The sequence below is a fragment of the Hemicordylus capensis genome, chromosome 2 (assembly GCF_027244095.1).
Source record: "Hemicordylus capensis ecotype Gifberg chromosome 2, rHemCap1.1.pri, whole genome shotgun sequence".
In the NCBI taxonomy this organism is placed as follows: Eukaryota; Metazoa; Chordata; class Lepidosauria; order Squamata; family Cordylidae; genus Hemicordylus; species Hemicordylus capensis.
In genome coordinates, this window is record NC_069658.1 from 1,748,673 (window position 1) to 1,763,725 (window position 15,053).

The 15,053-nt window shown below is 52.0% G+C and overlaps 1 protein-coding gene across 5 annotated transcripts in view; it reads right to left on the minus strand.

Moving 5' to 3' along the window:
* IL11RA (interleukin 11 receptor subunit alpha) overlaps window positions 1-15,053 on the minus strand; it is a 123,320-nt gene that overhangs the window by 91,659 nt on the left and 16,608 nt on the right. The gene's annotated exons all lie outside the window — the stretch shown is intronic.

A 15,053-nucleotide genomic window follows, 5' to 3' on the forward strand; every position in this document is an offset into this window, starting at 1 on the left:
GTGCAAACAACTGCACACACAGAATGCTGCCCACAACAAAGAGCGCAGAGTCCCTTCCTTTTCTCCCAATGTCTGCTGTAACGCATCATGTGACCAAAGGAAGTGGCAGAGCACAGACTCTTCCTGCCCCTCTTTCCTCTACTGGCCCGGAAGCCAATGCCAGCCAAGAAGCTTAGAGCAAACCCGGGAGTATCTGCCCGCGTTTGCAGGAGGATGCACTGACCAAGCAACTCCCTGACCGGTCCTTACAGAGACTCTGCTACTGCCCAGGAAGCATCTCCACCTCTGTCCGATGCAGCCAGGGCCACCTACAGCCTTCGCTCCTGGAAGCCATCAAGCCATATGCTGGACAAGAGGCGGTCCAGCCAAACCAAATTTATTTTATTTAAAAACCTCCCCAGAGCTTTTCATGGTGCACAGACACAGCTCAGCTTGCTCCTTGGACACCCATCCAGGTACGAGAGCATCTGTGCACCTAGCAGCTTGGCCGGGGGGGGGGGGGGGACATCCAAAAGATCCAATCAGATCGCGTCTTTCTTAATCAAAGTGACCCACTTGACTCTGAGTCCTTAAGAACCCTTGATCAGGCAGGATGACAAGAAAAGCCGGCAGGGGCCTGGTGGAACCATGGAAAGCCCCCCCCCCGCCCCAAGTCTGCATTTCATAAAAGGGTTAAAATGAAGTGAGGAGGAGCTGCAGAGACTTGGGCTGATGAATCCCTCCCGGTGCTCCATCAAGAGCCCCATAAACTGACTGGATGGGACTGAACTGAGAGCACATTCTTCCCCATGAATTCTCATCCGCGTCTTCCTTCTCTGGGCCAAATTTTAGAGGGCAAGATCCTTGAGACAGGGACCTGTATATTTGCGATTACTCTGTAAAGCACCATATGAGCTGATGATCCTACCTAAAATAAACACAGTGCTGATCCTAATAATAATACTTTTAAAAACCTCAAAAGATGCCTAAGATTTTGTTTCATGTTAGTTGGTCCTAGTCACCAGAATGTAGCTTTTGAGTTGCTTTTACAAGATATGTTTTTTGCTGGTTTGATTGATTTTAATGTGATTTTTATGGAGTTTTATTGTATTTTAATTTTTGTAAACTGCCTTGAGGTGTCTTATGAAAGGCGGTATAGAAACTGAGCAATGAAAATAAACAAATAAATACACGGGGGAAAGCATCTATCCGTGGGGTTAGCCTATCATCCATGACAGCCACAGCACTTGGGGCCCCCCAGCAAGGGAAGCCCCCTCCATCCTACCCAGCTGGCGTGCATCCCTGGCCAGCCGGGGTCTGAAACAGAAGCCCTCGCCTCGAAGGCTCTCTCTCACCGCCTTCTAGGAGGGCAGCATTTACAAGATCTTGCCACTGTGGTCAAACCCACTCAGAAGTTCAACTTGTGTTTGCTTTGATGCGTGAAAGTGTGTTGGGTGAAGCAGTTCTAAGTCTGGGCAGAGCACCCCTCTTCAACCTCACCCTTTCCTCCCATCTGCAACACGGGGGTCAAGATAACCTGTCCTGCAGGGCTGCTGCAAGACTCATGGAGATACCGCATGTGGAGCACTTTGGACCCTCAAAAAGCACCAGACGTCATTATTATTTTGGCCAGCCAAAGTGAGGCAGCTCCCCAAAGCGGGCGGGAGCCTCACAGGGCCAGCCCACCAGTCACCAAGCTCCAGGTGCTCCCCAAGCCAGATTCTCCCAAATGCGCCTGCTGCTGCCGGTTGAGTCACCCGGCAGGCAGGAGCAGGAGAGGAGGAGCAGCCTCGCCACCTCCCTCCAGGGCCTCAGGGCTGATGGTCTTGCTCCATGCAGACCCTGCAGAAAGGGTCTCCTGCTGCCAGGAGGACAGGGCTGTTCCAGGGCCCAGAAAATGCCGGAGCAAAGAAGGGAGGGCTGCCATGGGCTACAGAACAGACGGCTTTGTCAAGGGATCAACAGGGAGGGGCTGAAATATTTACGGTTACCAAAAGAACCACTCATTCCCCCTATGCCGGGGTGGCGGGAAAGCAATTTCCCACATTGCACTGATGAGGCATAAGCAGAGATGTTTGTTGCCTAATTCTGAATAACTGGAATTTGGCAAACAAACCCAGGTTCTTGGTGAAAAATTATTTGATCAGAGCAAACGCCAAAGACTCCCAGGGCATTTCTTAACATTTCCTGGTCCTTATGAGAGCCAGTATAGGAACTTAAGAAGCTGCCTTCAACCGAGTCAGACCCTTGGTCCACCTAGCTCAGTGTTGTCTACACAGACTGGCAGCAGCTTCTCCAGGGTTGCAGGCAGGAGTCTCTCTCAGCCCTATCTGGAGATGCTGCCAGGGAAGGAACTTGGAACATTCTGCATGCAAGTGCTCTTCCCAGAGCAGCCCCATTCCCAAGGGGATTATCTTACAGTGCAAACACTTGTAGTCTCCCATTCAAATGCAAAGCAGGGTGGACCCTGCTTAGCAAAGGGGACAATTCATGCTTGCTACCACAAGACTAGCTCTCCTGTATATAACCCAGTGCACAGGGAGAAGGACTACATCAGGGAGACCGGAGCTTGAGAGACGTTTTTGGCTTCAGTTCCAAACATTTGAAGAATTTGTATCGGTTTTCTTTAGAGCTGCAGAGCTTGATGGGCAAACCTAAATGTTCAAAATGCAGCCCGGATTGGCGTTCTGGAAAGCAAAAATGGGTTTTGGAGCAGGGAATGGAAAGAGTGGAGGTTTCTTTTGCCACAGAAAGCTGGCCGCCTTTTGCCCAATGCTGTTAGACACACATTTAGACACACAGCAGCCCTTTGGGCAAGTCAGATCAATGTTAACGTGCAGAGAGAGAGAGAAGTTTGTGGCCTAGGTTAGCCGTCAGCCATCAGTGGCTTGGCAGAGCAGAAGCCGGCCCCTCGGCTCCAGCGGCACTCCATTATCTGGAGAGGAGGTGGCCCTTGGGGGGAGGACAAGGCCAGTAATTAAGTCCTTGCTGGCATCATAAACCACAGCGACAGGCATCAAGGACAGCAGCTTGAAGGAACAGCCCAGCGCTGGTGGCAGAAGGCCAGCCAGGTGCTGCACGCTGGAGGTGCAGCAGGCCCAGCGGCTTGGAGGCTCCTGCGTTGCTCCTCGGCATGCACCCACCTTGGCAGAGGGGTCTGGCTCCCTCTCCCACCAGTCCTCCGCTAGGCCTGTCCACTTCCGCTTGTGCATGGGCGAGCGGCCTAAGGCCGGAGAGGCCGCTGTGTTGGAGATCCCGGGCCAAGACCCTGCGAGCCAGGAAGCCCAAGCCAGGGAGGGGGCCCAGGGGCTGGACTGCAGGCAGACCCTTTTTCAGGCAGCAGCAGCAGCAGCAGCAGCAGTGAGCTGAGGAAGCCAAGCCTGTCTCCTGCTTCTGGCAGAGAGCAGCAGTCTGGAGGGCCAGCGGGGCAGGCAGGAAAGGGGGGGCCTGAGAGGCATGCTTCCCCCTCCCTCACACTGCAAGGACGGGGCGGGGGGGGGTCACCCAACAGAACAGCCGGGCAGGGGGCTCCAAAGAGAGAGAAGTACTAGGTCACAAAAACATCCGGGGAGAGGGCCTGCCCTCCCCTCTTGCCTGTGAGTGTCTCGTTGGGGCCCCTGGTGGGCCCCTGCGGGAAGCAGGATGCTGGACTGGAGAGGCCTCCTTGGGCCTGGCCCAGCAGGGCTGTGCTCATGTTCTTAAAAAACAGTTAATTTGTGGAATTCATCTCCCCAAGATAGGGTGGTGGCGGCTGCTGCTGGAATCGCTTTTTTCCTTTTAAAGGGCAAGACAAGTTCGAGGAGAGGCCTCTCAAGCACGATTAGCCATGAGAGCTCAGTGGAACCTCCATCTTCAGAGGCAGTCTACACCTGAGTTCCAAATCCTGGAGGCAAACGCACCAGGGCAGGAAGACCTGTTGCCGTCACGTACACTTCGCATCTGGTTGGTCACTGTGGGAAAGCAGGATGCTGGGCTGGGTGGACCCCACCCCTGGCCTGGCCCAGCGGGGCACTTTCAGTGCTCTCAAAGAGGATTCAACTCCACTAGGATGAAGCACTTTGAGGTACACATGCAAAACCATTTAACAGATAACAACAGACAATTGATAACTGACTTCCTCAAACCATCCTGCAGCACTCAAATCAGGACAAAAGTTGCTAACCAGAAGAGAAGGAAGAGGGTGGCTATGGCGGAAGGCAAAGGTGCTGTCAGAACCAGAGGAAGGGGGCAGCGTTTCCTCTCACAGGGATTTCCCGATGTTGTTGACTACAACTCCCAGAATCCTCAAGCAAAAGCCACTGTAGCTGGGGATGCTGGGAGTTGTAGTCAGCAACATCTGGGAATCCCTGTGAGAGGGAACACGGCTGCCGACCCAGCAGGGCAACAAAGGTTTTCCCTCTTCCAACCAAAGTACCCGAAGGAGCTTTACTCCGCCATGCAGCAGCAGCAGAGATGGCGAACTCTGGAGAGTCCTCAACAGCTAGCCTGCATTCACCTGCCACTGCCCAGATTCTGCACCCGTTCTCTGGGGGAGAGTTGCCATGCCCCTTGAGATTCCCGGTTTCACCCAGATTTTAAGCACTTGAACCAGATTGCTTAGCCCACCCAGATTCAAGCTCTTTCTTTCTTTCTTTCTTTCTTTCTTTCTTTCTTTCTTTCTTTCTTTCTTTCTTCCTTCCTTCCTTCCTTCCTTCCTTCCTTCCTTCCTTCCTTCCTTCCTTTCATTCATTCTTTCTTTCTCTAAGCTCTAGCCCTTGTAGAAGCAGCGTTATAATGGAGCAAAATCTGCAGTCACTCTTCTGCTCAGAAATTATTTTCAAGCCAATTTACATAATATGCAAATCAGGCACCCGGATTGGGAAGCCAGAATATGGCAACCCTAGGCAAACTGCACCTTTTTGCAACGGCAAGTCCTCCAAAGGACAAACCTCCCTTCCCCTTTGGGAGAAACCCCGGCCTGGCCAGCGCCCCCTTCCCCTGCTGCTCCAGCTGCAGGAGGCCTTGCTTGGAGAAAGCAGCAGCAGCAGCCTCAGTTTGCAGCGCACAAGCTCTGTTGAAGCACAAGCCAAAGATTTCTCCCCTCTGCCAAGGCAGCCCCAGCAAGTGAGAAATACAGCGGGGGGGGGGGGGGTCTCTCTGCTAGAGACAGAGCAAGGCCGGGATCCTGCTCACAGCAGCTCTGGAGCTGCTCCACGCAGATGGGGGTGAGTTTATCCTGGTGTGACGGAGGCGGGCTTCGTGCAAACCCTTCCTTCCCCTCTGAACCTTCTGTTTAAATGTTTTCAGAGTTAGGTCAGCATGACTGGGAAGTTCCCCAAGGCAACCAAGACGCACGGCCACAGCCAGAAATGCACAGATCCTGCCATCATGACAGCGGTCTGGAGCAACGCAGGCCGCACACGGTAGTAAAAGGCCAGGGAAAGTGATCCCACAAAGGGCAAATTGCATCAGCGGATGGAGGGTGTCCTCCTTTCACTAGCAACAGCCCAGGATGCACAAAGTGCCAGAATTCCAGGGGGGAGGGGGGCTGGCCTACCTGTCAAGCCAACCATTTTTAACCCCTGCTGCCCTGGAGGGGGAGACTGGAGGGATCAACAACACAGCCCTTGCTCAGGGATCTGCCGGGAACCTCTGGAGCGGCTCATCCTTCCTCCTCGGTGGGAACCAATCCTCACCCCCATCTCCCACACACTTGACAACTGTCTTTGAGAGATTAACCAGCCACAAACAAGGCTTGCAAAGGTGACATGGCAGCTGGGCCAGGCAAAAACAACCTCAGCAAGCAGCCTCCCTTGTCTTTCTGTTCGATCCGCGGCACTTTGAAAGGGCTCCTGTGTTTCGTTTCGTTTCGGCCTTGCTGGACTCCTGCAGAAGGTAGATCTGGGGGGGGGGGCAGCTAGGTCCAGAGGGAGGGCAGTGCAGTTAAGTTCCAAAAGCAACAACCGAAGAACAGAAAGACCCGACGGGGGCAGGTCAGCCCAGGAAGGCCAGAGGCCAAGCTCCAGAGCAGGCCAGTGCTCAGCATGGCTGGATCCCCCCTGCCACAGAACCTGCTCAGACAGAAGGCCCAGACCTCACAGCTGGCCCTTGGGGGGGTCACGTGGCAGGGCCTGTATTGCAACCGGGTGAAACACCCCTCAGCCGGCAAGGCCCGATGGGGCAGAGCAACATGGGTGGCGGTCTGGGTGCTGGGACCTGGTTCAAGACGGCCGCTCCCCACAGCACCCCACAGTCCTCAATCAACACTCCGTATCTTGGACACTTTTCCTGCCTGCCTCTGCTTCAAAAGGGGCTATAAAGCAGAACCCTGACTTGGCAGCAAACCTGCCTACTGCAAACTGGCTGTGCAACCCTTGTCCCCAAAAGCTCCCATTCCTGCTTACAAGATGATCTGAGCATCTTGGACAACTCACTGGCCACCTACTTCTGAAAGGATGCCCCATGACAACTGCAGCACCCTCGCTGCTATCATTTATTTATTTATTTACATTTATAAACTCTCCCCAATCAAAATCTCTAGGGGGCTTCTTGTGCAAATGTGCCCATCGCCATGTCATTTTCTAGAGCACGCAACACTCAACATCCTTCGGACGGCACACCAACCGCCACCATCATATTTTTGAAAGGGCATCATTTATGGTCAGTGCTGACAAGTGTGCACACTGGGGAGTGATGATCCATTATGGCAACACACACAGCTGACTGGGTTCTTATTTTATGGGTTGGGTCTCATTGATGCTGCATTGGATTTTAATTGTAAAAGGTTTGGGGAATGGAATCAGCCTTGACTGAAATGTGGGATACCAATACCATCATACAATAAATACACTAAAACAAGCGACCAAGAGAGAAAAGGAAGGCATCGTCGTCATCACCACCACCACTGTGGTGCAGAAACCGCTGTCACGGCACAGGACCTGGTCCCACACCACGGCAGTCAACCAAAGCCACGTGAGATGGGAGGGCAATGCGGTTATGTCACACGCCAGCACCCCTGCCCTCCAGATCTCTGGTTTTGGGTTCACCATCACTCACATGCATGACAATCTCCACTTCACCCAGAACCACGCATTACAAGGCGGGGGGGGGGGAGAACTCGGGGGAGTCTTTTGTGGCTCCTTAGTCTCCTCGGCTGCAACTGCCCAAGGGTGCTAAAGGGCATGATCCGGGCTTAAATTCCCCTTGTCTTGACCGACTTATCCCATCAGGCTGTTTTGGAGAAGCCAGAGATTAAAACCAGCCACACAATATCTGCACAAACTGCAATTAGAAAAATTGTTCTCTGGCACGCCCCAAATCACTGCAGAATACAAGCTTTGAGATTTAGCCTGGCACACTGATGTCTGGTTTGTATCAGGGAGGAGGCTGGATCCCTCACACACAAAGTGGAACAGCATGTCAATGGAGCCTTTCATGTTGCTGCCCCAGGCATTTTATATCAAACACACTTGGGGAAGGGGGCTGCATTTCTCTCTTGGCTGCGCTAGGAAGTTTGTTTCTGTGATAGATGCACGTTTCTCACACAAGCAACCCATTTATCTTCACAGTAAAAGTTTTATGGCAAACTTTGATGTATGGAGAAGGAAGAAAGAAGAATCATGTTTCCCCACGGACACCAAACTCTGGTTTTCTTCTGTTCCGAGGTTTTTTCCCCTTTCATTTTATTTCCCTTGCTTATTCTCCTCCCCCCAAGTTCAAAGAAAGCAGCTTGTCTCTTGCTTTCCTTTCAGCCCAAGAATCAAAGGAGGCGGATGGTTAACAGCAGCCATCTTGGCCCCTTCGGCCACAGCAGCTCCCGGCTTTGTGAGGAGGAAGCCGAGGGCCCAAGTGGCCCCGCCAGCAGCAGCAGCAGCAGCAGCAGCCGAGGAGCCCGTCTGTGCCCACCCGCCCTTCCTTCGCCGTTAGTGGCGCAGGAGGACTCCATAAGAACAGCCCTGCGGGGTCAGGTCCAAGAAGGAAGGCCCTCCTAGTCCAGCACCCTCTGGCCTACAGTGGCCCACCAGATGATGCCCCGAAGAAGCCCTCAGGGAAGAGCTGAGGGCACGTTGCTCCTGCTGTTGCTTGCTCCCCTGCAACGGGTGTTGAGCGACATTCATTCATTCGATTTCTATACCACCCTTCCAAAAATGGCTCAGGGCAGTTTACACAGAGAAATAACAAATAAATCAGATGGCTCCCTGTCCCCAAAGGGCTCACAATCGAAAAAGAAACGTAAGACAGACACCAGCAACAGTCACTGGAGGGATGCTGTGCTGGGGGTGGAGAGGGCCAGTGACTCTCCCCCTGCCGCCCGCTCAATAAAGAGAATCACCAGGTTAAAAGGTGCCTCTTTGCCCAGTTAGCAGGGCTGGTATGGAGGGGTCGCCTGACGCTCCCTGCGTGGAGCAGCGTGATGGGCTGGCGGCTGGCCATGCCTTTCCTGGGACAGAGTGTTGGCCAGGAGGCCTGGCTGGGGCGTCCTTAAGGGGAGCTGGTGGCTGAGAGACCCCTGGGGACGCCTCTGGACTGGCTGGGATGGGGAAGCCCTCTGAGCTGGGGAGGGGGACACGCCCCCACGGAGAGCAAGGGGCTGATGACCCCAGCGTGTGCTTCCAGATCCAGAGCTGAGTGCCAACAGCAAGCAGGATGCTGCACAGGCTGCCACGGCCCTGGCTTGGATTCTGCTCAGAGGGGGCTCACAGCCCACAGGAGATGGGCAAAGGGGCATGGAACATCGGAAGCTGCCATATACTGAGTCAGAGCATTGGTCCATCTAGCTCAGTCTTGTCTTCACAGACTGGCAGTGGCTTCTCCCAGGTTGCAGGCAGGAATCTCTCAATAAAAAAATCTTGTCCTATATATAAAAAAAAAAATCTTGTCCTATCTGGGAGATGCTGCCAGGGAGGGGACTTGCGGCTCCATCCCCTGAGGGGGAATATCTTCCAGTGCTCACACTTCTAGTCTCCCATTCAAATGCAACCAGCAGGGCAGACCCTGCCTAGCTAAGGAGACCATGGCAAAGAGAGGGATGCACGACAAATAGAAGGAATAAGGTAAAGGACACCGTGCAAAAGTAAATACTCAAAGACCATAAAAATTGCTAATGGTGGCGGCAATACTGCTAATACTAGAAAATTGGCCAAAACTCTATGTAGAGGAAAGAAGGCAAGACATATGTATCCATGATACATATGTCTTTACCTTATTCCTAGCTAAGGAGACCAGTCATGCTTCCTACCACCAGACCAGCTCTCCTCCCATATCAGGAAGAATCGGGCATGGAATCAGGAAGGGGAAAGCAGGGGCTGGCAAAATAGTAGTGGGATGGAATGGGGTGAGGAAAATTTGGTGGAGTGTAGATGTGGAGCAAAAGTACGCCAAGAGAGAAGAGAGAAGCCCTGCTCCCCCACTGAGAGAAGCAAATGCAGCAGGGAGGGGGGAAGCCCCCTCCCCTCCCGCAAGCTCCACAGGTTCATCCAGGTCCGCAAACTGAGCTTCCACACAGCTGCGCTTGGGCTCTGTTCCCAGGTTCAGAAGGTCAGAGATGGATTCAAATCAAATTTGCCCTGCTCCAACTTGATTCAAATCACTTCTCAGGAAGACTCAATTCAATGATATAAATCACAATTTAAATCACTAGGAAGGAAGATTCCATTTAATCATTATCTAGTAAAAATGCACCCCTGCTGTCTGATATGACCTTAACACATCTCCATCACTACTTTGAGATACATGTAGGTTTCATTTTTGGAAGGTAGGTATGCACTATCCATTATAAAGCAATGATTTATTCTGCATTTTTTTCAGATTGATTTTCATGAAGAAATAGGATTTGGTCCTTTTATTTCGTACCAAAGCAGATACACCCTTGCATGTTCAGACATGTTCTCTTTGGTAGCTGCAAAGCAGGAGCCCTTCTCCTGATGCTGTTTCATTCAGGCAACCAGGCCTTGCATTTCTTTCTTGCACTGTTTGCATTTTGCATGCATGCCTGTTACTTACCCACAGGCCCAGAAAAGTCATCAAAATATTCCCCAATGGGGTTGCTTTTACTGTATTCTGCTTTCCCTTCTGCAACAGAGGACGTTCCCTGAGGGCTGATGGAATATATTATGGACTGCTCACTTTTTGTTCCACTTTCTATTCCTCTCCTGCTTTGTCCCTGGCATTTCGATCCAGATTCCTCCTCCTTGGTCAGGTCTACTCCTCCCTTGCAATCCTCTGTTCATCACCCTCCTGTGTCCTTGCACGTCTAGCTAGAGGTTGGGGCTTGACTGTGTGAGTGTGCACATGTACACCACCTGCAGAACAGGACTGACTACTACAACAAATATTTAGATACTGCTTATCAACAAATGTTCTCAAAGCTGTTTGCACAGGAAAATGGCTCATGAATGAATGAATGAATGAATGAATGAATGAATGAATGGAGATGGTTCCCTGTCCCCCAAAGGGCCCACGGTCTAAAAAGAAACACAAGCTAGGCAGCAGCAACAGCCACTGGAGGGATGCTGTGCTGGGGCTGGATAGGGCCAGTTGATCTCCCCTGATAAATGTAAGAGAATCGTCATTTTTTAAAGGTGCCTCTCTGCTCAGCCAGATAAAGAGCCTTCCCCATGATCCTGTCAGCGGGTTGAAGGCGGGTGGCAGGGAAGGCTGCAGCAGCTTAGCTTCCCTGCAGATGATCTAGAAGAGTTGCTGAGCGCAGGCATGGATCATGCGCCCGGTCAAACCACTGCCTCCCTAGGCAGTGCAGAGGTTCAGGAGCCGGGACAGAGGAACACAGGAAGCTGCCATATACTGAGTCAGACCCTTGGTCTATCTAGTTCAGTATTGTCTTCACAGACTGGCAGCGGCTTCTCCAAAGTGGCAGGTAGGAATCTCTCTCCACCCTTATCTTGGAGATGCTGCCAGGGAGGGGACTTGGAACCTTGATGCTCTTCCCAGAATGGCAACAGCTCCATCCCCTGAGGGGAATCTCCTGCAATGCTCACACATCAAGTCTCCCATTCAGATGCAACCAGGGTGGACCCTGCTTAGCTAAGGGGACAAGTCATGCTTGCTACCACCAGACCCGCTCTCCTCTAGCGTGCAGTGCATGGTGGGGATCCCACCAGGAGACGTCCAGGAGCCCAGCCCACTCCTGTGGGTGCTGACATACGAGTAGTTAGCCCAGGAAAAAGGTATGCTTGTGCCCTTCACCTCGGCTAACCAGCAGGTTTGCCACCGAGGCGCCGCTGGGAACCAGGCAGCTCCCGGCGGTTCTCAGGCATCCGAGCCCAGTCTTGGCTGCTCGTGAGAACAGCCTCAAGGTCTCTTATCTCTCACCATATACTTTTTTAAAAAAACCCCAAGAATGTTCATAGAATATTATTAGAAGTTATGATTACTATTCATGATGATATGCTGTATTTGCTTTAGGTTTATTCTTTTTACAAATTCTTTTAAGGAAATTTTAAAATCTGATCTAATGTTTTTATAAAAACCGCCATTGTTTTTTTTTACACAGAATCAATGGATGGGAGGAAGAGGCCAACAGGCACAATCTCACAACTTGGTCGTTTTTACATGGATGTGTGAACAGCCCTTGGAGAGATCCCACACAGCAAGAGGGCAGAGGCGGTGAGCGTCCAGACATAAGCACGTGCATGTGGAGGAGGAGAGGCTGCCCATCTCAGTTTTCAGCACCAGCCGCCCAGCTTACAACAACAAGCCTTTCTCAGGGTCAGGGAACAGAAACTGGCTGTCCCTTTGCAAGACAAAATGCAGGCTAAAGAAGCAGGTGAACAGCTCTGATCTACTCATGGTCAGAGGGATCTGGCAAAAGCAGAGCAGAGGAGTTCAAAGCAAGTGGATAAAGCTCTGAGGCTGCGAAACAGATAAATATTTATCCTTTTGGGAGCTGCAAATATTTGAAGGCTATGAAGACTTCCCCGTCTCCTGCAAATCCTGGCTGCTTTTGTTGTGTGCAGGGGTGTCGCTATAGTTGAGCGGATGGGTTCAAAGAACCTGGGCCCTCAGCAGTGTTCCCTCCAAGAGGGATTCCCAGACGTTGTTGTTGACTATAACTCCCAGCACCCCCAACTGCAATAGCCTTTGCTTGAGGATTATGGGAGTTGTAGTCAACCACATCTGGGAATCCCTCTTAGAGGGAACACTGGCCCCCAGCTCCTAAGGGATCCCCTAGCTCCACCCTTCTCTATTTTTTTCATTATCTCCCTCACTCCGAGGGGCCGCTGGGGAGAGGAGCAAACACGGGCCCCTCCCCACTAGCCATGCCCCTGGTTGTGTCTGTGTGAATGTGCATCACAAACGCACAAGGAGATTGGATTAGGCCTTCTTGATCAACAAGAGTACTTGGAAAATAATAAAGCTTAGAAAGAACCACCCAGAAGAATTCACCAAAGAAAGTAATATACCCATAGAACACTGGGACTGTAGTTGATACAAGAGAGGAAAATGACACACCCATGGAAAAAACCAAACCAGGGAACCATCCCAAAAGCCATCTAGCCCAACTCTCTCCTGCCCAAAGATCCATCACCCACTCAGCACCCCCAGAAGCCAGCCAGCCAGCCAGATCCAGACCACCCACTGTCACCAGGATTAAGCAGATGCACAAAGCAGAGCAAATGGCTCCAGGAAGCTGAAGTAAGCAACGGCACCACATTGCAAGGAAAAACCAGACCACCCGCTCCAGAGAAACGAGCCATAAGAACAGCCCGGCTGGATCAGGCCCAAGGCTGGATCAGGCCCATCGAGCCCAGCCTCCTGTTTCATGCAGTGGCCCACCAGATGCCTCTTGGAAGCCCACAGGCAAGAGGGGAGGGCCGCCCCCTCTCTTGCTGTTGCTCCCCGGTTGACGGAGTCAACAGGCTTTGTCCAGACCTGGTTGGATTGGATATCCCGTTAGTAGCCAGACATTCAGGATTAACAATCCCACCAGCCGTTCTTTTCCACCTACAAAGCACTCTTATCCTTCATTCCTGATGATCTACCCACCAGCCCTGTGAGGCAAGCCCATCCAGTGAACCCCACTGGCCGAAGGGGGGCTCGATCTCTTGTCCCCCGTGGCGTCCACAAGCCCAGCTCTCAGCCAGTGCACCCCTCCGTCTCCCTCCCTCCCTCCCTCCCTCCCTCGGACAAGACAGAATCACCAAGGTACAGGAAGTGGCTATGAGAGGAAGACAGGAGCACGAAGGCAGGAACTGGAAGGGGAACAGAAGCGGACTCACAGGGACAGAGCAAGAAGAAAGGGCCAGGCTGGCTTGGCTGAGCCAGGAGAGACCACCATGGCGGGGAGTTTGGATGGGCCTGGATTAAGTGTGGTGGCAAAGGCCACATGGTCGGAGATCGAGAACCTTCCCTCAGCCCGCTGCCAGGATTCCAATCTTTTCTGCTTCCTTCAGATTTCTCAAAGAAGAACAGAAAGCGCCTACTCTGCCGAGATGCTCTGGAAAGCTTAGCGCGAAATCCAAACACATTCTGAGCAAACGCTGATGGCGTGTCCTCCAGAAGGGCCTTCCCTGTCACGGCTCATCTGGCCACGGGGCGGAGGAGAGAGGCAGGGGCCTGCAATGGGTCCTGTGCCCGCCATCCCTGGCCTTGGCACCCCCAGGCCCCAACAGAATGGAGGTCCGATTACTCCAGAATCCAGGCTTCCTTCCCATTGGCTTTTCTTTTGCGGCAATTCCTCAGCTAGGGCGCTTCCCAAAGGCCATCCACACAACCCAGTAGATGATGCCTTTGGTTTCCCCAGGGACCGCGTCAAAAGGGGTGGAGTGATCCAGCAGTCGCTTTGGCGAAGGAAAGCAGCCTGCCTCTGCCTCCGCGTGCACGAGCAGCACACGGAGCAGCTGAGCTGTTTCCAATGAGTTCCTCGCAGCCAGCCCCTTTGCCCCCAGGGCTGCTGCAGCTCATTTGGAACCCAGGGATGCATGGCAAGCAAGAGAGCTTGTCGCCTGCCTCCAGAGGGCATGGCCGTGCACTCGGCGGCCCCCGGCTCCGTCTCTCGTCGTGTTGCCCAATCACCCGGCTCAGCTCACCCCACCAGCACGGGCCCTCGTGGGGCACACCAACACAGCCGCGCAACTGCTCTCCGCCTTGGCTGCCTCTCCCCACTCCAAGAAGTTTGCCATCAGCCTTTCTCCCATTTCGAAAATTCACCATTTGTGCAGCTGCACCATTTCAAACCCAACTCAGTCTCCGGCCAAGAGGAATCTCTTCTTGCAGGTTAAACCATCACAGGAATCCTAAATCAAATTCCACAGCATTCCTGGAGGGGAGAGGAAGCCCCAGGGAAAGGCATGGGGATGAGTAATGAGAACAGCTTTGCGATGTTTCCAGACTATGGAATCTACAACTACGGAGGGCAGAATACTGGATATTCCATCAGGTCAAAGAATGTGCATCTGTGACGCTACTTGAGCCTGAAGATTTAGCTCATTATTTGCTGTAATGCTTAGTATAATGTATTCAGTGACCCAAAAGCCTTTGGATTAAGATGAGAGTCGAGGTGCTTTCAGTTTCCACCCATGCTCTAAAGGGCATGGAAATGGCGAGTTAAAATACCCATCCTAACTTCTGCACAATACACAACTGAGCCAATTCTGTAGTCTCATATATTATACCAGTTTTAGAAAGGAGGCTCCTTTCAGCTGGACAGTGGGTTGGGAGAGACGTGTCCTGCCAGACATGCAACAGGTGCAGCTTCCCAATCACTTGCTCGAGATGCCTCTGATGAATTCCTGCCTGATACATCTCTACAAGGCACAAGGCTTCTCCAAATTTTCCTCACAATTGTCAGAGACATTTTTGTTGTTGTTCAGGTATAGCATTTGTCACTTGCATTTTCCCCCCAGAGAAGAGCTGATACACGTTGAGATCTCTAACTAAAGGATCATTTTTTTCTTTGCTTAAGGATCTTTTCAAACAAGATATATATTCTGCTTCTGCATATACCTTAATTTTTTTAAAAACATATAAAGGGACACTTTAAAAAGCATAAGATAGTTACAAACATAAGAACAGCCCTGCTAGATCATAAGAACATAGGAAGCTGCCATATACTGAGTCAGACCATTGGTCCATCTAGC